Below are 25,126 nucleotides of genomic sequence, written 5' to 3'. Positions count from 1 at the left end.
TGTGTTATGAATTGATAAATGCATGATTTTGATTTGATTTCTGGTGTGAATTTTTACATGTTTAAATTATGTATTTTTCATATATGTGGAATGATGGAACGTAGAAACATGCCTAAGGATTCCTGAACATTAAATAGGGACTAGGTTTGGCTTTAAATAAATTTAAATAGACTCAATCATAATGATGCTTGCTATTTGAATGTTTTAAACAAACAAATGGATTTAATCTTTTAAAATATTTTAGCAATTGAGATTAAATGTGTAGGATGAATTGAATATGGAGAATACTTATTTGATGGTATAATAAAATATCATCATGTATAAGATTCAGTTTGTGTAGGACATATGATATAGGAAGTTTAAATAAATAATAAGTCATTCCTATTTTGTGATAACTTGATATCATATTATCATAGTTATTTCTGGATTGTTTGATGTATTTCCTTAATCGTTACATCAATTGTTGGATTGTGTGGTTTAATGCACCGGTATGGGACGGTGGCATTCTAAGGACGAATTAACTTATCAGTTAAGTCCTACTTATTTTAAATAAAGGAATGGATTAACTAAAATGTTAAGTTCTACTTATATTCAAGTCAGGTCAGCTGAATAAGTTGAATGACTTATGGAGAATTAATTTATTATATAAGGGAATGGATTAACTAAAATATTAAGTCCTACTTATATTCAAGTCAGGTTAGCTGAACAAGTTGAATGACTTAGGAGGATTAATTTATACTGGATATGATGGTTACTAGATTATATATATATAAGTATGGTGCCATGATATGAGTTTGAGTCTCAGGATCAGTGGTTATGGCGCGTATATTGCCAGGGATATGTAGCTAAATATAGTATAGTTGTGTACCCTGGTAGGTCTAGGTACTCATACCCATTATATGTGCGTTTTGTATGTTGCCTACTATTCAAGTTGAGACAACCCTATAGTCTAGTGAGGTTCCTTTAGTGTGTGTGTGTGTGTGTGTGTGTGTGTATATATACGGACTACTAGTTACTGTTGGATTGACTAGGATGTATACGTGTATCGGATCTCTACTTGGACTGTAGTAGAGTAGAACTTATTTGTGGGCCTGACCTACCATTATTTTCCAGGTCTTCGCCAGAAGTAGAGGCTATTCGTGCTGAGCGGGGATCAGTCTAGTTAATTCTTCAGATTCTACATAGGAGATTCTTTTATGCTTCGTTCTTCAGTTGTAAATAGTTATTTCTGTCACTTGTTCAGATTGGTTTTTAGGGGTCCACACAGTAAGGATTCACAAGTTGTATTAATGGAGGATTTATTGTATCAAAATGATTTTATTATTAATGAAAATTTATTAAGAGGTTTTATTATTGGATTTTTTTTCTTTTAGTTTTCTTTCAGTAAATTATTTATTCCTATTTATTCTTTTGCACTCTGTGTTCGTTTATTGCCAATTTTGTTTTTGATATCCTCGGGTATTCGGGCGTGGGCCTGCCCAACCCGCATTCAAAAATCCGGGGGTATCACATAAACTTTTTCCATTCACCTTTAAAGACAAGGCAAAAATTGGTTCAACAATCTTAGGCCTTTTTCGATAACTTCTTGGGCGGAAATGCAACAAGAGTTCTTGAAGAAGTACTATCCGATTTCTAAGACCAATAACATGAGAACCTCAATTCGAGAGTTTTCACAAGGGGATGAGGAAATGTTTCATGAGGCATGGGAAAGATTTAATGAATTGCTTAGGAAGTGTCCACATCATGACATGCCTAAGTGGCAATTGGTTTAATACTTCTTTGAAAGTTTGTCGGATAATCACAAGGGTATGGTTGATGCATCAATGGGTGGTTCTATTCTTGACAAAAATGAAAAATGATGTTTGGCGTCTCTATGAAAGCATGAGCAAAAATTCCATGCATAGATCATTATCTTCCAAGAATGGTAGAAATTCAAGTGGAAGGAAGAATGTTCGCTTATATCAAGTCGACAATTCAAATAAAATAGCCACCGAGATGAAATCCTTATCTTAAAGGTTTGATCAATTCTTGATCAACCAAAACTCGGTGAATCAAATGTCTTCCTCCCCTAGCCATTCTCATCATTCATCCAATGAGACATGTATGACTTATTCTAGTGTTTTGCATTCTACTTCCAATTGTCCCCATGGACATGTGCAAAATGAGCATCATGAACAAGTCAATGCAGCATTTGTTAATCAAGGGAACAATCCTTATGGCAACTATTACAATTCTAGTTGGAGGAATCACCCAAACTTCTCTTGGAAAAGTCAAGGGGAAGGCTCAAACCCTCCCCAAAGTGGTTTTCTAGGGAAATATATTCCACCTCCAATGCAAGGCCAAGGATCCAAAGGATTTAGATCATCATATCAATCACATGGAAATCAATTCTCTAATTCTCATTTTCCGAATCAATCATATTCTCAAGGAAATTCTAGGAGTCCTGCATTTGAAGAGAAAGTTTTAACCGCTTTAGGTACTCTAGAGGCGAACACTCAATTGCTTCATTCTCACTCTCAATCCATTGTTAAGCTAGAAACCCAAGTAGGGCAAATAGCTAGTACTTTAAATGCTAGAGAGAAAGGGAAAATGTCTTTGAATGCCCTACCTAAGCAACAATGCGTTGTGGAGACTCATTCCTCATCGGAAGGTCACACAATTGAACATGTCAATGCGGTAACAACCTTGAGAAGTGGGAAGATTGTGGACAACAAAGTAGGTATGTCCAATGAAGAGAGTGAACCGGTGTAACCAAAAGTTGACACCCGTCCCGTTTCACATTTTATTCCTCCTTCATTGTATGTACATGATCTTTCAAATGAGAAAGTGTTGAAAAGTGATTTCAAAAGTGATTTGAAAAAGGAAAATTTGAAAAATGATTTGCAAAATTCTTGTGTTGAGGAAACTTCAAAGAAAAATTCTGAAAAGGTTTTTTAAACCAAAAGCTTCATTTATGGATGCCTTAAAATGATCCATTTCCATTGACAAGCAAAAGACCAAAGTGAATGAGATTATTGAAGTGTTTAGGCAAGTGAAGATTCATCTTCCGCTTTTGGATGCAATTAAGCAAATTTCGGCTTATGCCAAGTTCTTAAAGGATCTTTACACCCAAAAGAGGAAGAACAAAAGCCAAACACCTAGAAAAATGGTCTTGACCGAGCAAGTGAGCTCAATTTTGCAACATAACACTCTTCCGAAGTTTAAGGACCCCGTTTCACCTACTACTTCTTGCATCATTGGTGACCATGTCATAAATTGGGCTCTCCTTGATTTAGGAGCAAGTGTTAACCTTCTTCCATACTCGGTATATGTTAAATTGGGCTTAGGAGATTTGAAACCGACGTCGGTAGTTTTGTAACTTGCCGACCGATCCATCAAAAAGCCTAGGGGTATCATTGAGGATGTCTTGATTAAGATTGATAAATTCTTCTCTCCCATTGATTTCATTGTCATTGATACGGAACCGGTCCCAAATCCCAAGAGCCAAATTCTTGTTATCCTTGGCCGTCCCTTCTTGGCAACATTAAATGCCAACATTAATTGTATGACGGGGATAATGAAGATCTCATTTGGCCACGTAAAGGTGAAGTTGAATATCTTCAATCCAACCCCGAATTCATTTGACAAGCATGAAGAGGTGAATGTTGTAGAAAAATGTCATGACAATGAACATGAAGGAATAGAGTCTTTGCTTGAGACCAAAACTTTAAAAAGTTCATCTTTGACCTTGAATTCAAAGAATGTAGTTCCAAAATCTTGTTTTAAAAGGGCATAGAAGCCCAAAGATTGCTTTGACTGAGGACCAACAATCTCTTTTGATCCTAATCCAACAAGTTCTTTAGGGAACCATTTGTTGGGTGAAGTTCAAAGTACTTATCATCCCGTCCAGGAGGGGATGCACTACAAGATGTGTGATCCGGGCTAAAAGAGCCCAACGTCTTGCTAGAAACGTTAAAGACTAGTGCATTTCGTAGGGTTTCATAACCCTATTCCTCCCTCATTTCTCTTTTGAATTTCATTTCTTGCGTCGTCTACATATGTTTTAGGATTCATACACATTGATAGAAACTATGATTGAGAATGCATCCACTTTCATGTTAAAAATAGGTATTTTGTTCCTGTTCGATCGATCTCAAAAGAGGTTCGATCGATCGAACATCCATTCCTGCATTCAATCATCTCTCTGTTCTATCGATCGAAAATTTCCTGCATAAATCAGCTTTTTGTGTATCGATCGAAAATTTTCTTGCATCGATCTGAAAGTCCCTAGATCGATCGAAATTTTTCTTGGATCGATCTTTACTCCACACTTAGAAAATTTTTGAGATCCATGAAAAAGGCCTCTCTTTGCATCGTTCGAATTGTCTGCAGGTGTTTAATCTATTCGATCGATTGAAGTTTCTTCCAGATCGATCTTGGATTGATCGATCTGTGCCTCACTGTTGACTTTGACTTTGTTTTGAATTTTAAATTTTAAAATTAATAATAATAATTTTTAAAAAAAGGGTTCTACAGTTTTTCAAAAATACAAAAATATTTTTATTTCATTTTGTTTTTCAAAAACTCCAAAAATATTTTATTTTACTTTTATTTTTATTCTAAAAATTTTCAAAATTTTAAAAATACTTATTTTCTTTTATTTTTATTTTTATTTTCAAGTATGTTTGAAACATTGCATACTTGAGGTAGTTTTTCTCCAATGCTTGTTTGCATTATTGGTGCCTCTTTTAAAAGAATGAGCTTAATGTTTGTGAGTATCATTTCTGGAAACCCTCACGAGACTTCACTCATCCACTAGGGGCAACCTAGGGGTTTAAAAGGCTTGTTGCATGTGCTAAGTGCAATCGTGTTCCCTACGAAAGTGGCGTTATCCATTTATTGTTTTCTAGTTCATAGTTGTATAGTTGTTCATTTCATTCCTTTACTTTCTAGTTCATTGCTATGGACTAGCAATATTTAAGTTTGGGGGTGTGATGAGCACTGAAAAGTGCGTATTTAAACCCCTTAAGCTTAAGCATTTTAGTACCTTTATCTATCTTACTTTACCGTTTTAGATTGATTTCGTATTATTTCCATTTTCAGGCACTTATCCCGAAAATAAGCTAACTCAGCCAAATAAGAGCTTAATTGAAGCAATTCTGTGATTAAACAAAGAAAGGAGCAAAGTGGAGAAAGAAAGAAGCAAATGAAGAAAAGCAGCAAGTTCGATCGATTCAAGTCCAAGGTTCGATCGATCGAACATTAATCGATCTCAGTACTCCAAGATAGATCCAAGCCTTGGCCCAAAAGCATAAAGTCCAAAAGTTTGATCGATCCAACACCACCCTTCGATCGATCGAACACTTTTGTCCTTATTCAAATGATTGATCCTATCCACAGCTATACCACCTACCAACCACTTTTGTCCTTTTCCCAAAAATATCTCCCAAAATATCTCAGATTTGTCTTTTCCCAAAAAGCTCAAGCAGTTGGATCGATCCAGCCTAAGTTCGATGGATCTCAGCCAGTTCGATCGATCCAAGTCCAAGGTTCGATCGATCGAACTTCCTCCAGTGCGAAAAAGTTAAATTTCCATCTCATTGAAAGTTGTCCTTTATCCAATCATTAGGGAATATTGTGTGCACGACCCCAGCTCATTTTGGGAGTCATTCTAACCTACCTATATAAGGATAAGGATTGCTTTTTAGAAAGGAGGGATAGATAGCATAGATATAGAAGAGGCCAAGAGATAATTCAAGATAATTAAAAGAGGAGGAGAAGGCTAGAGACACCATTGGAGTTCTTCATCAACAAGGAGCAGATTTCAACCATGGAGTTAGCCCTTGAGGGTTGGAGCAACATCACCATGAGTGGCTAGACATCTTCTTGGGGCTAGAGTTAGCACCAAGCATGCTTTCTATATCTTAATCTTGTGTATTATTGAGGGATTAGTGTTGTAATTAATGTTTTAACATTTTGATATACATAGATCTTGATTGTTCAATGATTTATGGGGTTGAATGCTTTCAATTGATCATTTCATTCTATCCATATGTCTATATATGCTAGAATAGATGTTCATGTGCTTGTCTCTAGATTTTGTGTTATTGATGCATGTCTATGTGTATTGATGCTATAGATTTAGAGATTGTCAAAACATAGTACTTAAAAAAATGCTCTTGTGATTTTCTAGATGGTCTATGCTCATTTCTTGGTGGATTATGCCTCTCCCTTAGCTTAATTAGTTTAATTTCATGTCATTAACTTAATTGTAGTTTAGTGGTAGTATAGTTGTTAAATGGGAGGACAATCCATGCTTATTGTTTGATGTTCCATGCTTTTGAATGCAAGTAGCATACGTCTTTAATTTTGTGTTGTGTATGGTTGTGAGCTTAATGAAAGGATAAATGACTTGCTAGATATGTTGTGCTTTTCACATGCTACTTAGACAATATATACTTAATTCCTAGATATATTGTGCTTTTCACATGTTGATTAGACAATGTATGTTTAATTGGTCACCCTTGCTAGTTGAATTGACCAAATACACACACATTAGTATTACAACACACAATTTGCCCTCATTAGTCACATGCCAATGGTATAGAAATGCATTGCTTGGTGGCGATCTCTAAACCCCAAGATCTCTCTCTCTCTCTCTCTTACTTACTTTTTATTGCATTCAATTAGTTAGTTTAATTTACTCTCTAGTTTAATCAACCAACCATTTGTTTGATCACTCGACCTACTAACCCTAATAGCGATTCCACAACCAACTCTGACTCCAATCCCTTGGGACGATCCCTACTCGCCCTAGCTATATTTATAGTGAAAGGTAGTAGTGGCTTCTATAAATGTAAAACTTGGCCCTCGCCTTAGTGCACACTTCTCCAAGCTTGTGGTGCGGCGACACAAGACTAACAAGTTTTTGGCGCCATTGCCGGGGATTAGGCAACGTCGTATTTGTGGAATCAATTAGGAATTAGTACTCTTTTGATCGTATCTTTACTTTGTTTTTATTTTTCTTTAGATTACTTATTGTGTTTGTTCATTTTTGACAAAGAGCATTGAGCTAGGATCTAAGCAAATGAGCCATCAAGCAAAGGAGCTAAGCAAGAAAGGGAAAATGCTAAAAAATTTTAAAAAAAATTGCAAAGCTAAGCTTAAAATTTGGACTTGAAGTGCTAAAGGACCTTTGTGAGACTTTCTTTACTCAATCTCTTAGTTAAATCGTCGGCCCGCATGGAGGCTTGTAATTCAATTCCTAGATAAATCGTGAGCCCGCGTGGAGGCAATTTTATTTTTCTTTGCATGTTGTTCAAGCATGGGAGTATGGGTACAATGTATATGGAGGAAGTTTGTTGATTGTTGATTTGTTACGAAGGAGGAGTGCTTACTTGTTTTGTGGTGATTTGTGTGTCATTTGTAGTCTTGTATACACCTTATCATACCATTCATTCTAGGCTTTCACATGGAAAATCTAGAGGGTAATCTTGGCTACTTAGACCCACATTTCATGCATAACCTACCTCTTAATCAACATGACCCCGGAGTTCAAGCTCCAATTTCTCCAATGGTCCTTAGTGATCATTATGATCTTCATACATACCATGCACCTACTTGCATTGTGTTGCCTAATTTTGAGGTTAATCAATATGAAATCAAGTCTGAGACCATTCAAATGTGTCCACTCTTTTATGGCTTGGATGAAGAGGAACCATATAGGCATCTTAATGAATTTATTGAACTATGTTCCACCTTGAGGTACATGGATGTCCCGGAGGAAGTTCTTAAATTACTCCTCTTCCCTTTCACACTTAAAAATAAAGCAAAGCATTAGTTCAATACTTAAGGGGTAAATTCAATAACATCTTAGGCACAAATGCAAAATGAGTTTTTAAAAAAAATTTACCCCGTAAGTTTGACCAATGTAATGTGTGCTTCAATTAGAGAATTTTCTCAAAAGGAAGGAGAATTATTGCATGAGGCTTGGGAGAGATTGAATGACTTGCTAAGAAAGTGTCCACACCATGGTATTCCAAATGGCAAGTTGTCCAATACTTCTATGAAAGCTTATCTACATGCAAAAGGACATAGTTAGTACCTTATATGGAGGTTCATATTTTGGAAAACATGAAGATGACATTTGACACCTGTAATACCCCTAATTTTCAAAAGGATAGTCCTGGTATTTAATTTATTGTTAAATTACAATTTTTATTTATTATTTGATTATTTGCTTGAAATTTGAATTATCTGTATTAAATTGTTTTAATTTCATTATTTGACTGTTTGTTTGAAATTAATTGTTTTAATTGAATTTACTTATTTTATGGTTCTATTTTAATTGATTTAATTGTAGATAAGTATTTGGTTGTTTAATTTGATTTAATTATTATTTTTGTTAAAGTGACTAAAACGTGACTGTATTGCACATATAGCTTTGTATGAGGTTTAAATTTCAGAGGGTAGCCGACGTTGGTTTTAACCTAGGTTTATGGGCCGAGAGAATGGTATTAGGGTTTAATTGAGCCTAGGGTTAGAATGGTTTATAAATACGCATCTAAGGGACCTGTCTAGGGTTTTAGAATACTATTACGATACAGTAAGGTTGTGAGAAGTTGTAGAGACGGTTGGAGGAAACAGAGAGATAAACTGAGGTTTCGCCGGAGAATTTAGACGGGAAAAGGCTAAAGGCAAGTTCTGACCTCATCTCTTTCCCTCTTACTCGTGTTCTTTGCATACCTAAGTAGTTCCAGGAAAACATTAAACGGAATTAATTGATTGAATTAACTAACTATGCATGTTTAGAACTCATCGTATCAGTATGTATTGACACTTGTTGTAAACTGTTTATTTTGTGTTCAACTATGTAACTGCTCTTTTAAAGTACTGTTAATCAATGTATGAAGGGGGTAGATGGGTTTTCTCTGGGTAGGTTTGAGCACAAACGAAGGTGTTAGAGGCTGGAACAGAGAGGGACGGAAGTAGTGCAGGCAAACAGAAAAGAAACAGACGAACAGAGGAGAGAGGGAAGTGAAGGCGGCTCCAAAAGACCATGGAGCCGGCTCTACATGGTGTTGAGCCGGCTCAACCATGGTCTGGAGCCAGCTCAAGCATGGGTGGAGGCGGCTCCACCTTGTGGGAGCCGGCTCTTCTCGTGTGTTTCTAGTTTTGTGAGTTTTTGAGAGTTCTGGGACTGGTTTTGGTATGACAGAGGTGTTTAGGAGCTGTGGATGGGACTTGGGGTTGACGAGTGAGATTAATTTAAGTCTTCAAAGGGCTGGTTAATGCATATTCAACCAATCAGTGTTATGGTTTGGAACAGTATAGAAATTCTAAGCAAACTGGTAAACTGTTTTGGTGACTTAGGAACAAAACCACACAATCTTAGTTGTAGTAGTTTATTTGGGAATGGACTTAAGCTCTATTCGTGTTTCTATGATGGACTGTAAGCATGTGGGACTATAGAATGAATTACATGCCTATATTAGACGGAAGGTGAGCACTTACATTAACTGTGTTGTTCACACCTGATGAACAACGGTGGAGTAGCTTAGGATAAGTATGTAAGTTTGTAAAACAAAAACTATCATGCTTACTTGGACTTATTTAAAAGGTATATATATATATATGATCTGTATTAAAATCATGGAACTGGGTGGAGTAGTGATAAATAAGCTTGTTAAATAACAAAGGGTTAGCATGCATAATGGGAGGCAGTTGATGTTTATAATTGAATGATTGACTGTTGATTGCGGGATATACTATAGAGTTGATAATTACATTTATTATTTGTATAATCAACTGTGAATGTTGGATTATTGTTGGATAGACTATATAGTTGATAATTGCATGTATTACCTGTGTTATCAACTGTTGATGTTGGAATTACATGCACCGGTATGGGACGGTGGCATGCCTAGGTTTGGATTAGTTTCAATATACTAAATCCTACCTACACGGAATAAGGGAATGGATGTTAAAATAAATCCTACTTATAATAGAGTCAAAGAAGCTGCATAAGCTGAATGACTACTCGGATTACTCGTAAGTTACATTAAGTCAAAGAAGCTGCACAAGCTGAATGACTAACTGGACTTTGTATAGATTGGAGGGACTTTAAATATATATGTTATGGTACTGCGATCTGAGCTTGAGTCTCAGAGTCGTCGGTTAGGGAGCGTATATGCAATAGGATGCATAGCTGGATATGAGAGGTTGAGGTATACCCTGTTAGGTCTAGGTACTCATGCCCACCCTTGGGTGCATTTTCGCATGTTGCCTTCTATTCAGGTTGAGACCCTCTCCATAGTCCAGTGAGAATCCTGTAGTGTGAATACACTTATGTAAGGATTATTAGCTATTGTTGAATTGCTTAGTATGTATATGCGTATCGGGCATCTGCTTGGATTGTAGAAGGTTAGAACTTGTTCGTGGGCCTGACCCACTTCTATTTTTCAGGTACACGACAGTTCCAGAGTCAGACGTGTTCGTGCTGAACAGAGTTTCTATTCACTCTTCCGAAGATGTAGGAATCTCTCCATAGTTTATTTCTGGATATTTATTTCAGTAATTTTATTTCAGACTGGATGTTTATTAGGGGTCCACTAAAGATGGATTCCCGAGTTGTTAACTATTGAAGGATTTTGAAAGATTTGAATTTTAGTAAAATTCTATTTATTGGAGGTTTTATATTTTAGATTCCTTTTAGCTTTTCAAAATTTATTCTTATCTTAAAATTTGCATTCTGTGTTCATTATTAAATATTAATTGTTTGACATTTCCCTCGGGTTTGGGCCTGGGCCTGATCAACCCGTGTCTCGGATCCGAGGGGTGTCACAACACCTCTTTGAAAAAATGAGTGAAAATTCTTTGCATAAATATTACACTTCTCGGCTTGACCATGGTTTTACTAAAAAAGAGAAAAGTGTAACAGTGTGTCAAATTGAAAGTTCAAGGGAAATTGTAGCCGAGGTTAAAACTTTTTCTCAAAAACTTGATCAATTCTTATTAAGTCAAACACCGGCTATCAATTCATCTCCTTTTCATCATTTCTCTCAATCTTGTGAGCCTTGCATGACATGTTCAAGTGTTCTACATACTACTTCCAATTGTCCCCATGGACATGTGTTTAATGAACACTTTGAACAAGTTAATGCCATATTTGCTCACCCTTTTTCAAAAGCATATGTCCCATTTTGGAATGAAAGCCCTTATCAAGCTAAAAATCTTCCAAGAAAATATATTCCACCTCATAAAAGAAATGGAGGTTCTCAAGGGTTCGTCTCTTCTTCTTTCCATCATCAAAGAATGAATGACTTCTCACATCCTCAACTGTATGATTCCCAAGTTGGCTTCCATTATCTTCAAGCACTTTCTAGTAATTCCACATTTGAAGACAAGGTTTTGATGGCCTTGGGTAGCTTAGAGAAGGATACCAACTTGTTGCATTCCCACTCTCAATCTATATCAAAGCTTGAATCCCAAATTGGGACCATAGCTAATGCATTGAATGCAAGAGAGATTGGGAAATAACCTAGTTAACTCGAGAGGAATCCAAAGGCCCAATTTTGTGTGGAAGCAAACCCTACATCGGGGTATTCTTCCCAAGCTCAAGAACAAGCCATCACCACCTTGAGAAGTGGTAAGCAAGTGGACAATAGGGTTGAACTACCAAAGAAAGATAGTGAATCGGTGCAACCTAAAGTTGTCACCCATCCAACTAGATGTCCATGTGCTTGTCTCTAGATTTTGTGTTATTTATGCATGTCTATGTGTATTGATACTATAGATTTAGAGATTGTCAAAACATAGTGCTTAAAGGAATGCTCTTGTGATTTTCTAGATGGTCCATGCTCATTTCTTGGTGGATTATGTCTCTCCTTTAGCTTAATTAGTTTAATTTCATGTCATTAACTTAATTGTAGTTTAGTGGTAGTATAGTTGTTAGATGGGAGGACAATCCACGATTATTGTTTGATGTTCCACGCTTTTGAATGCAAGTAGCATACGTCTCTAATTTTGTGTTGTGTATGGTTGTGAACTTAATGAAAGGATAAATGACTTGCTAGATATGTTGTGCTTTTCACATGCTACTTAGACAATATATACTTAATTCCTAGATATATTGTGCTTTTCATATGTTGATTAGACAATGTATGTTTAATTGGTCACCCTTGCTAGTTAAATTGACCAAATACACGCACATTAGTATTGTAACACACAATTTGCCCTCATTAGTCACATGCCAATAGTATAGAAATGTATTGCTTGGTGGCGATCTCTAAACCCCAAGATCTCTCTCCCTCTCTTACTTTTTATTGCATTCAATTAGTTAGTTTAATTTACTCTCTAGTTTAATCAACCAACCATTTGTTTGATCACTCGACCTACTAACCCTAATAGCGATTCCACAACCAACTCTGACTCCAATCCCTTGGGACGATCCCTACTCGCCCTAGCTATATTTATAGTGAAAGGTAGTAGTGGTTTCTATAAATGTAAAACTTGGCCCTGGCCTTAGTGCACACTTCTCCAAGCTTATGGTGCGGCGACACACACCCAACAACCGGCACAGCCAGGCCAAGTCCCCGATAGACCTAACAGGAGATACGCATGCCTTCAGGTGGCGCATGAGTCAGTGTTTGACATTAAATTCTTCTCCCGGTATCTCCTGACCCAGCCAGCTTATGATAATCTTGACTGAAGGGGCCTTTCAGTTATATTTGCCCCAGTTACTTATCTAGTTTACCCGCGGCTTGTTTGGTTGTTCTACCAGAACCTCCGGCCGGCCCTGAGTAACCTATCAGAGCTGCACACTACTATCGATGGCCACCCCATCCGGATCACAGTTGATACATTGGCCAGATCTTCTCGATGCCCGCATGTCTGCCCTCCAGATGTTCATTATCCTATCTTAGAGTGGAGGCCTTCTTACACAAACATGGCTGTAGCACTGACTGGCCACTATGTAGATGGCGAGACTTTCGCCACCCGGACTTATTTGCCCAATGACCTTTGGTTCTACGATTCGGTACTATTCCGAAACGTATTTATGGCGGGCCATAAGATCCAGAGGTGTTCAGACTTCTTGACTACCTTATATGCATTTTATATAGGCCACTGGGTATCTATGTCAGTACTCTACTGGAGTGTCATGATGAGACTATATTCGACCTACATTAGCAAGGCCAAGCCCAGGCGAGCTACTTTTCTCCCATTCGACCATTTTATCACTCAAATCCTCCAAGATCAGCGCTATCCTATCCATCCGGATGAGCGTCTAGAGACAGGAGCTTGCCACTATGGCAAGAAGGATTGGAACAAGAGCTACAATGCTCTTATCAAGAGTTTAGTAGAGGACGCTGTTCTAGCAGCTGAGGAGCTTGAGGAGGAGGAGATGGCAGCAGCTGAGCCAGAGCCAGCAGCGAATGACCCAGTAGTCGATCCGGCTGTAGTATATATGGATATAGATTTATAGCGAGAGCCTCCAATAGAGGAGTTACAACATCACTCTCCAGTTGGGTCGTCAGTTCATATCCAGGAGCAGACTCAGGATATACCACAGTTTCATGATCCAGTTATACCTGAGGTTCCAACACAGACACCCGACTTTGGAGAGCGTATCCAGGCTTTGGAGGATGTTATAGTCTCCATTCGAGCAGACACTATGATACCCCCAGATTTTCGGATGCGGGTTAGCCAGGCCCATGCCCGATTACCCGAGGATATCAAATCAATTAGCAGTTAAGGAACACAAAATACAATTAAGAAAACAGGACTAAATAAATTGTTGAAAAGAAACTAGAATGATAATCCAAAAACCTCAGAATAAAATTTTATTAATCAAGAATTATTCTGATACATCCAAATTCTCCAATTCTAATACAACTCGGGAATCCATCTAGTGGACCCCTAAAAATCCCAATTGAAATTTACATAGCTGGGAAGAAAGTCAAGTCTAAAACATGAAACAAAGTCCTACAGCATCGGTGGAGTGAATGACTGTATCTGCTCAGCATGATCCAACTCTAAGACTGGAACTAACGAACACCTGTAAAAATAAGAGTGGGTTAGGCCCACATGTAAATTCTTCTCTAACTGTGATCCAAACAGTGACCTGATACGCAGATACACCCTAGATATCTCAAAAATATCTATATAATCCGTAATAGATAAATATATATCCACACTACAGGACTCTCACTAGACTATGATGAGGGTCTCAACCTGAATAGAACGCAACATGCAATACGCACCTGAGTGGGCATGACTACCTAAGCCTAACAGGGTATACCTCAACCAACATAGCTAGCTACGCATCCTACTGCATATACGCTCCCTAACCGTCGACTATGAGACTCAAGCTCATGTCACGGTACCATAACAATATATATAAAATCCGTTCACATTCATCCATAAGAAATCCAGTAAGTCGTTCGGCGTATTCAACCGCACCGACTCATATATATAAGGAGGATTTTATTTAACAACCCATACCCTTATTCCAAAATAGGTAGGACTAAGTATTTTGAATCAGTCTATCCCCAGTATGCCACCGTCTCATACCGGTGCATACAATCCACAAAATCCATATAATTGATTGAACAGGTAAAAATGTTCACCAATTAAAATCCATAAGGTAAAAATTAGCGTTTTGAGCTAAACCATACCTAGTATGTCACCGTCCCATACCGGTGCATACAATCATCCATATCCATGTAAATTACGACATATAAATAATAAGCAAGTAATTTACAATCCAAAACCAAATATCCAAATAATTGTAGAATAGTTTATACAATACTACAACAATTACATTTCAAAACCATAATCTAATTAATTGTAGAATAATATATAAGATTCCATAATTAACATCCAAGCCATGTGAATTACAACATATAATTAACAGTTTAGAAATTTACAATCCAAAACCATCCCAAATAATTACAGGAGACTATTTATAGTTCCAGCAATTTAAATCCAAGAGTTAAATCATGTATTTGCAGGAAACGGTTTAAAGGTTCAACAACTAGCATCCAAAGCATGCGTAGATCACATCTAATATATCAATGACTCTTTTTTTTTTTTTTTTTCCCTGAATGGGGTTATGTTATAAAAAAAGAAGAAAAATAATAATACAAATGCAGAAGGAGGCATACCTCCTTTTACAACTCAAGAGCTAGAAAAAGCCCATTTCCAGTAAATACTGGAAAAAAAGAACAAGAAAATGCAAAAACATTTAGACTTTAAAAAACAAGAGCAAAATCTTCAAGACTAAAATTAAGGAAGTTTAAAACTTCCCACACAATGGTTTTGGCAGCATATGTTGCTTGATCTTGAGCTCCATCATGAAGAATACCATTTCTCACAGTCCAGATCTTCCAAATAGAGGTTGCAAAAATTCCAGTTAAAATTTGAGTCTTGATACTTCTGCCAACAATTTGCTTAACAAACCAGTCCACAATTTCCCAAACAGAATTGAACACTGGCAAGTCCATTCGCAATAAAATAAATATTTCCTGCCAAATTGCTTTAGCATAGGAACAATGATAGAAAAGATGATCATTTGTATCAGCTGCACTCCAACAATTATGACAAAAAGCTGTTAAACAAATCCCACGTTTCTGCAAATTGACCAAAGACAAGTTTCTGTTATGCAAAATAATACATACCCCTACTGAAATTCGAGGTCTGCAATTTTTCCACAAAAGACTAGGCCAGTCAAAATTCGGTCATTTGAATCTACACACACTCCAAGCTGCTTTTAATGAAAACTGACTGTGCTTCCAAATAATATGATCACTTCCAGTAGAGAGCGTAATCCCTTGAATAAGTTCCTTTGCTGCTTCAAGTAAAGATTCAGGAAATTCCTATCTATCATTAACAAATATATCAGCAAGAGAAATATTTCGATTAATCTGTCTAAGTGTAGCAGCACCAAACCTCTGGATAAAAGAGCTAGAGTCACACCATGGATCAGTCAACAAGTTAACACTCCTACCATCACCAATCTTGAAATTAGAATTTTCAATAACCATTTGTCTCACACCTAAAATTTGCTTCCAAACAGCAGAGTCACCTGCCTTAATAGCCACATTCCAAAAAGAACTTCGATGAAGATACATAGCATTAAGCCATTTAATCCACAGTTTGTCTTTCTTCTGAACAAAATCCCAGCATAATGTAATCTTAGTAGCAACATCAATATCTTGAACTCTTCGAATATTAAATCCCCCCTCTGAAGTAGGTAAAGTGACTTGACTCCATTTCAGCTGAGATAACTTCTTAACATCTTGCTTTCCACTCTACAGAAATTGCTTAAATCTTTTTTCCAAACCAATCTTGACTTTCGAAGGGATCTTAAAGCCAAACACCCAATGATACAAATATGAACAAAGCACTGATCTAAGTAATTCAATTCTGCCAGCCATGGAGAGATTAATTGTGTTCCAGTGAACTAATCTAAGGTTGACCTTATCTAACAGACTTCTAAAATCACCTGATATCAAATTGTTATTAGACAAAGGCAAGCCCAAGTATTTAAAAGGAAACACTTCAGTTTGGAATTGAATAATTCTGGAAAGTCTTCTTTTTCCTCTCACAGAATTAGAGAAAATCATGGATTTAAAATAAGTTTTTAAATCACATTATAGTCCAATAAATTGCTAAATTAATTTAAGCAATTTAATTCTCTCCATCCGGTAACCGCGTGCTAAGTTATATACTGGTATTCTGTTTAATCTGTTAGCACAGAGCCACAATAAGTTATAAGTCTAATTTGTTAATTAAAAGACTCCATCATACATCTAAACTTTAATTTAGAATCATATTATAGCCCCTTAAATTGTCAAATTAAAATCAGACAATAAATATCCTTCCAGCCGTTAATCGTACACAAAGTTGCTAAATAGCGCATAGTTAATTCCATTAATACAAAGAGGGTATTTTATGCAATTCAAGACCTTGAGTACATGTTAAATTAATTATTGAAAAGCCCATTAAAGTTTAAAAACTGTTCAGGAACCCTAAGTGTTCAAAACAGTAGCCAAAAAGTCCCTGTATGCTTAAAAAATGAAAGAGCCTGCTCTTGGAAAATAGAGCAGGCTCAATTCAGCAAAGAGCCAGCTCTAACACCACCCTAGAGCCAGCTCTAAATAGGTGGGAGCCGGCTCTTGGCATTCCAGAGCCGGCTCTCTCTCCCCCTATGAGCTTTCTCTCTGTTTCAGCTTCGTTCTGACCTCTATTCCAACTCCGGCCAGTTGCAACCTTACTGATTGGTTTTAAAACTAATTTAAGAGTCTTATTTAAGCCTAACATCATCCCCAAGATTTGTTTACAATAATTTGAAATCAATTACAGAGGTTAAACAAAGCCATCAAACTAGCATGCTTGAAAAACAACACTGAAACTAATTTAAGAAATTTCAGTTCTATTCCAACCCCTCTGTTCCTCTTCACCACTGAACCTAAGGATCTTATCTCATCCCAGTAACATCCCCATGGTTCATTTGCAGTAGTTGAAATCAATTACAAAGTCTAAAGTTACAACAGAGTTAACATGCTTATAGAAAAACAACTGGAACGAGACATGTAGAAATTGTAATAGCTTTAATTTCAACACAAACAGATTATTAATATAACATATATTAAACATGTAAATTCCAGTTACTGATTGATTAAACCCTAGAGATTATCTAGGTGCACAGAACACGAGCCAAAGAGAAGGAGAAAGAGAAAAACTTGCCTGTGATTTCAGTTATGAAATCCCAGCGTCGTCTCCAAGTTTTCCGGCAATTCTGAACGTCGTTAAGCTTCCTACTACTCCATCTCAAATCCCTAATCAACCTCCTTGGTCCTCACTGTACAATTCCTCTTAAGACTTGCTCTGTTTCCTCACAACTGCTCTATGTTTCTCTCTCTGTATCTTTGGTATGTGAATAGGGTTGTTTTCCAACCCTTGATACAGATTATAACTGTGTATTTATAGGCACAAAATAACCTAAGTCCACTTAAAACCCTAGACTGTAATTTAATCGGCCCATAGAAAACCTAAGTCATATTTTATCGGCTATCAATACAAAACCCCTAAAACATACATGAAAACCTACTTGCATAAACTAAATATTTAACTTATTTATTTAACATATTTATTAATAAAAACAACTAATAAATACATGTATATTAATACATACCAATAATGAAAACTAACCCTATATACATATATACCCATATATACATGTATATATATTTTTATGGGTAAAAATTGTACCCATTTATTCCATCCAAATAGTCCGTTAACCCTATCCAAGCCCAGGTTCGTTTAAAAATAAAACAACACATTTAATTTAACATTCAAATACACAATTAAAAATTTAAATCAAATACAACAATTAAACATTTAAAACAATTAAACATTTAAGCAACTAGTCACATAAAAATACAATAAAAATAATTGAAATCCTAATTGTATCTTTTTTAAAACTAGGGGTATTACAGACACTGTCTCCATCCGAGCTGACATTTCGTCTTTGCATATAGATTTTATGACTACGCTGCGAGACATTTCCAGAGACATACGCGGATCGCGCCCTGCCCGTCCTACCTCCTCTACCTAATCTTTATATCTCTCCTTCATTATTCCATTATATCTGTGATACATTACTGCTATATTTTGATATTGTTCCATTATTTTTGCGGCCAATCTGTTGGCCTTATCACTGGATGTATTATATATTGTCTATTCTTTATTTATACATATTTTACTTTTGGATGTCATATCTGTGTATTGATATATCTATCTGTGATTGACTCTATCAGGTGCATCCCAGTGACTTCAGTGAGAGAGAATGCTACCAAATTTTTCAGGACCACCCTTTTTCCCTCTTTCCTTTATTCATTTATTATCCCATTTACACTTGTATGTCCACTGTGCACTGTTATTATCCCCTTTCTTATCTGATTAACTTTTATCCCAGTGCCATCTTTTCAGGACCACAGTTAATCCCAAGTTTGGGGGGGTTATACCAACCATTTTGGATACTTTTGTCCCGGCCATTCCTTGCCATAGCTGTACTGGTATACTCTTTCCTTTATTCTCTTTGCACATTGAGGACACTGTGCCATTTAAGTTTGGGGGTAATGGGTGTTGTTTACAGTATTTGTATTCAATTCAAAATTTTGAGCATGACTTATGTATTTGAGGGATTTTCTATGATTGGTCCATGACTAGCTATGATTTTGATCTTTTGAGAATTATATTACTTAAAATTTAAAAATTATTTGACTTGAGAGTCCAATACTCCTTGTATGCCTTGTGGATGTCATTTAGGAGTAAATTTTTCAAAAGATTGATATCTTGCTTGCACTTGTGGTCCACATCATCCTGATTTTATGATTGTTTTAAGATTCACTCAAGGATTTTACACTAGCACAGGCACACACTAGCATTCGTTTGTGGCGTACATGCTTTGTTGATTATTGAATTGGTTATATCCCAATTGGGCTAGTAGTGCATTGAAAATTTTCATCTTGATAAAAGTGGATAACAAACCCTTTTCACTAAGTAGTCGGGATTCTAGTCTTATCAAGCATTGAATTTCTCTCGCCGAAAGGTGGAGGGCTCAAACTTTAGGTTAATAACTTGACAAAAAAAAATAAAGTAAAAAATAAAATGAAAAAAAAAAGTTTCAAAAGCAATAAAAACGTGAGGACTTCTCCCAAAAGGTGAGAAGTAGGAAATGATTAGATGGAGGTTGTTTTGATTTGTAACCTAGTTGATTTGAGCTTGTAAGTCCTTAGGAGGTGTTTGAAAACCTAGTGCCCTAAAGCCGTCTGGTTTGGGAGTCATTGACCTAACACTCGACCTCATGGATCGCTAGAAATTTTAATAGATCAACACATTGCATTATGCTTCCATCTTTGATCCTTAGGATAAAAAATAAAATAAAATAAAAAAACGAGTGAAAAGAATAAGCGCACCTAGATGAATAAAGTTTTAATAAAAGGTCCACTATTTGTCTTGATGATCGGTACTAGATTTGTGTGCTAGTTTGAGGGTAAGGATGTGATCATTTTTTTAGTTGGCTTAGATAGCAACATACTTGATGCCGGTCCACTCAAAAAGGATTCTAGAGTTGTTTTGATTTGCATGATCATTTTCTTGATGTGTGGAGGACCATATTTGCTTACTTGATGTTGAAATTTTGGGAGATTGCTTGGAAAGGGTTGAAAAATTGCATACTTGAGGTAATTTTCTCCCAATGCTTGTTTGCAATATTGGTGCTTCTTTTGTAAGAATGAGCTTAATGTTTGTGGGTATCATTTCTGGAAACCCTCACGAGACTTTACTTGTCCACTAGGGGTAACCTAGGGGTTTAAAAGGCTTATTGCATACGCTAAATGCAATCGTGTTCCCTACGAAAATGGCGTTATCCATTTATTGCTTTCTAGTTCATAGTTGTTCAGTTATTCATTTCATTCCTTTACTTCGTAGTTTATTGCAAGGGACTAACAATATTTAACTTTGGAGAGGTGATGAGCGCTGAAAAGTGCGCATTTAAACCCTTTAAGCTTGAGCATTCTAGAACCTTTATCCATCTTATTTTACCGCCTTAGACTAATTTTGTATTATTTCCATTTTCAGGCACTTATCCCCAACATAAGTTAAATCAGCCAAATAAGAGCATAATTGAAGCAATCTTGAGATGAATCAAAGAAAGGAGCAAAGTGGAAGCAAAATAAAGCAAAGTGTGGAAAATCAACAAGTTCGATCGATCTCAAGAATACTTCGATTGATCTAGAGTTCATCAATCTCAACATTTTAAGATGGATCCAAGCTCTTTTGTCCTTATCCAAAAATTCAATAAAGTTCGATCGATCCAACTTTTCTTCGATCGATTGAAAGTTTTCGATCTTATCCACACCTACCACCCACCTACCACTTTTGTCTTCTTCCCAAAAATATCCCAAAATATCTCAAAGATTTGTCTTTATTCAAAAAGGCGCTGCCAAGGATGATAGATCTCAGCCAAGTTCTATGGATCTCAGCCAAATTCGATCGATCTCACCACAGTTCGATCGATCGAACTTTCTCAAGTGCGAATTAAAGTGATATGCAGCTCATTAAAAATTATCTCATAGTCTAATCATTGGAGGAGCCTTGGTGTACAAGCCCAGACCATTGGGTGTGACATTTGAGCCAGCTATATAAGGATTTGAGCTACTTTTTACAAAAGGAGGAGAGAAACAATTTTTAGATCTTAGAGATAATTCTTAGAGAGGAAGAAAATAAGAGAGAAGGCTAGAGACACATTCTTGGGAGTTTTTCCATTCACATTAAGAAGAATAGCATTTCTACCATGGAAATAGCCCTTGAGGGTTGGAGAAGCACATCCATGAGTGGCTAGACATCCTCTTAGGGCTAGAGTTAGCCCTAAGCATGCCTTCTACATCTTGATTTATGTATTTTTTAGGGGATTTGTGTTGTAATACATGTTTTGACATCTTTTTATACATGAATCTTGTTTATTCAATGATTTGTGTGGTTTAATTCTTCTAATTGATCATTTCATTCTATCCATATGTCTATGTATGTTAGAATAGATGCTCATGTGTTTATCCCTAGCTTTTGTGTTATTGATGCATGTCTATGTGTATTGATACTATAGATCTAGATATTGTCAAGACATAATGCTTAATAGAATGTTCTTATGGTTTATTTGATGGTTCATGCTCATTTCTTGATGGATTGTGCCTCTCTCTTAATTTAATTAGTTTAATTTCATGACATTAGTTTAGTTGTAGTGTAGTTGCCTTAGTTGCTAGATGGGAGGACAATCCATGCTTGTTGTTTGATGTTCCATACTTTTGAATGCAAGTAGCATATGTCTCTAACCTTGTGATGTGTTTGGATTGTGAGCTTAAAGGAAGGATTAATGACTTAGTTTGATATATTATGCTTTTCACTAAGATAACTAGACAATATATGCTTAATTGGTCATCCATGTTTGTTGAAACAACCACACACACTCACCAATATTGCAACACATGTTTTCCCCTCATTAATTATTCATTAAGTGTGTAGAAAGGTAATGCTTAGTGGTAATCTCTAAATCCCAAGATCTCTCTCTCTTGTTTTCTCTATCCTTTAATTACTTGTTTTATATTGAGCTTGATTAGTTAAACTTTTAGCTTAATCAACCAAACCGACTATCTTTTGATCACTCAACCTACTAACCCTAATTTGGTTTCCACACCTCAATACGACACCAATCCCTTGGGACGATCCCTATTTGCCCCATCTATATTTTTAGTTAGAGTTAGTAGTGACTTTTATAAATTTAAAACTTGACCACATTGCACACTCACACTCTCATTACAAACATCTTTTTCAAGCTTTGGGTGCACCGCGACAGAGCACACCAAGTTTTTGGCGCCATATCCAAAGATTTTGGTGTCGTATCCAAAGATTGATATCTTGCTTGCACTTGTAGTCCACATCATCCTGATTTTGTAATTGTTTTAAGATTCACTCTAGCATTCTACACTTGCATAGACGCACACTAGCATTCATTTGTGGGGTACGTGCTTTATTGATTATTGAATTGGTTATATCCCAATTGGGCTAGTAGTGCATTGAAAACTTTCATCTTGATAAAAGTGGATAACAAACCCTTTTCACTAAGTAGCCGGGATTTTAGCTTCATCAAGCACTGGATTTCTCGCGCCGAAAGGTGGAGGGCCCAAACTCTAGGTTAATAACTTGACAAAAAAAAATAAATAAATAAAATAAAATAAAATAAAAAGTTTCAAAAGTAATAAAAATGTGAGGACTTCTCCCAAAAGGTGAGAAGTGGGAAATGATTAGATGGAGGTTGTTTTGATTTGTAACCTAGTTGATTTGAGCTTGTAAGTCCTTAGGGGTGTTTGAACACCTAGTGCCCTAAAACCGTCTGGTTTGGGAGTTATTTACCTAACGCTCAACCTCATGGATCGCTAGAAATTTTAATAGATCAACACATTGTACTATGCTTCCATCTTTTATCCTTAGGATTAAATAATAAAAAATAAAAAAAATTGAGTGAAAAGAATAAGCGCACCTAGATAAATAAAACTTTAATAAAAGGTCCACTCTTTGTCTTGATGAGCGGTATTAGATTTGTGTGCTAGTTTGAGGGTAAGGATGTGATCATTTCTTTAGTTGGCTTAGATAGCAACATACTTGATGCCGGTCCACTCAAAAAGGATTCTAGAGTTGTTTTGATTTACATGATCATTTTCTTGATGTGTGGAGGACCATATTTGCTTGCTTGATGTTGAAATTTTGGGAGATTGCTTGGAAAGGGTTGAAAAATTGCATACTTGAGGTAATTTTCTCCCAATACTTGTTTGCAATATGTGTGCCTCTTTAGTGAGAAAGAGCTTAATGTTTGTAGGTATCATTTCTGGAAACCCTCACGAGACTTCACTCGTCCACTAGGGGTAACCTAGGGGTTTAAAAGGCTTGTTACATATGCTAAATGCAATCGTGTTCCCTACGAAAGTGGCGTTATCCATTTATTGATTTCTAGTTCATAGTTGTATAGTTGTTCATTTCATTCATTTACTTTCTAGTTCATTGCTAGGGACTAGCAATATTTAAGTTTGGGGGTGTGATGAGCGCCAAAAAGTGCGCATTTAAACCCCTTAAGCTTGAGCATTCTAAAACGTTTATCTATCTTATTTTACCGCCTTAGACTAATTTTGTATTATTTTCATTTTCAGGCACTTATCCCAAAAATAAGTTAAATCAGCCAAATAAGAGCATAATTGAAGCAATCTTGAGATGAATCAAAGAAAGGAACAAAGTGGAAGCAAAATGAAGCAAAGTGTGGAAAATCAACAAGTTCAATCGATCTCAAGAATACTTCGATCGATCTAGAGTTCATCAATCTCAACACTTCAAAATGGATCCAAGCTCTGTTGTCCTTATCCAAAGATTCCACGAAGTTCGATCGATCCAACCTTTCTTCAATCGATCGAAAGTATTCGATCTTATCTTATCTTATCCACACCTACCACCCACCTACCACTTTTGTCTTCTTCCCAAAAATATCCAAAAATATCTTAGAGATTTGTCTTTATTCAAAAAGGCGGCGCCAAAGATGATCAATCTCTGCAGTATTCAATGGATCTCAGCCAAGTTTGATCGATCTCACCACAGTTCGATCGATCGAACCTCCTCAAGTGTGAATTAAAGTGATTTCCAGCTTATCAAAAGTTGTCTCCTAGTCCAATCAGTGGAGGAGCCTTGGTGTACGAGCCCAGACCATTGGGTATGACATTTGAGCTACCTGTATAAGGATTTGAGCTACTTTTTGCATATATGCAATTTTTAGATCTTTGAGATTAATTCTTAGAGAGGAAGAAAAGAAGAGATGAGGCTAGAGATATATTCTTCAGAGTTCTTCCATCCACATCAAGAAGAGGAGCAATTATACCATGGAGATAGCCCTTGAGGGTTGGAGGAGCACATCCATAAGTGGCTAGACATCCTTTTGGGGCTAGAGTTAGCCCTAAGCATGCCTTCTACATCTTGATTTATATATTTTTGAGGGGATTTGTGTTGTAATACATGTTTTGACATCTTTTTATACATGGATCTTGTTTATTCAATGATTTGTGTGGTTTAATTCTTCCAATTGATCATTTCATTCTATCCATATGTCTATGTATATTAGAATAGATGCTCATGTGTTTATCTCTAACTTTTGTATTATTGATGCATCTCTATGTGTATTGATAATATAGATCAAGAGATTGTCAAGGCATAGTGCTTAATAGAATGCTCTTGTGATTTATTTGATGGTTCATACTCATTTCTTGATGGATTGTGTCTCTTCCTTAGTTTAATTAGTTTAATTTCATGCCATTAGCCTAGTTGTAGTGTAGTTGCCCTGGTTGTTAGATGGGAGGACAATCAATGCTTGTTGTTTGATGTTCCATACTTTTGAATGCAAGTAGCATATGTCTCTAACCTTGTGATGTGTTTGGATTGTGAGCTTAAAGGAAGGATTAATGACTTAGTTTGATATATTGTGTTTTTCACCATGTTGCTTAGACAATATATACTTAATTGGTCATCCATGCTTGTTGAAACAACCATA

At 36.3% G+C, this 25,126-nt stretch overlaps 1 non-coding gene across 1 annotated transcript; it reads right to left on the bottom strand.

The window, feature by feature from the left end:
* Window positions 1-1,643: 1,643 nt before the first annotated feature.
* LOC132305844 (small nucleolar RNA R71) lies at window positions 1,644-1,750 on the bottom strand. The gene has a single exon (XR_009481716.1). It is a non-coding gene; the product is annotated as a small nucleolar RNA R71 (small nucleolar RNA).
* Window positions 1,751-25,126: the final 23,376 nt, after the last annotated feature.

Source organism: Cornus florida, unplaced genomic scaffold, assembly GCF_030987335.1.
Source record: "Cornus florida cultivar Cherokee Brave unplaced genomic scaffold, ASM3098733v1 CherokeeBrave_3.0.0_Hap2_Chr04, whole genome shotgun sequence".
In the NCBI taxonomy this organism is placed as follows: Eukaryota; Viridiplantae; Streptophyta; class Magnoliopsida; order Cornales; family Cornaceae; genus Cornus; species Cornus florida.
Note: the sequence above shows the minus strand (reverse complement) of the source record. Positions and strands in the feature narration are given on the sequence as shown.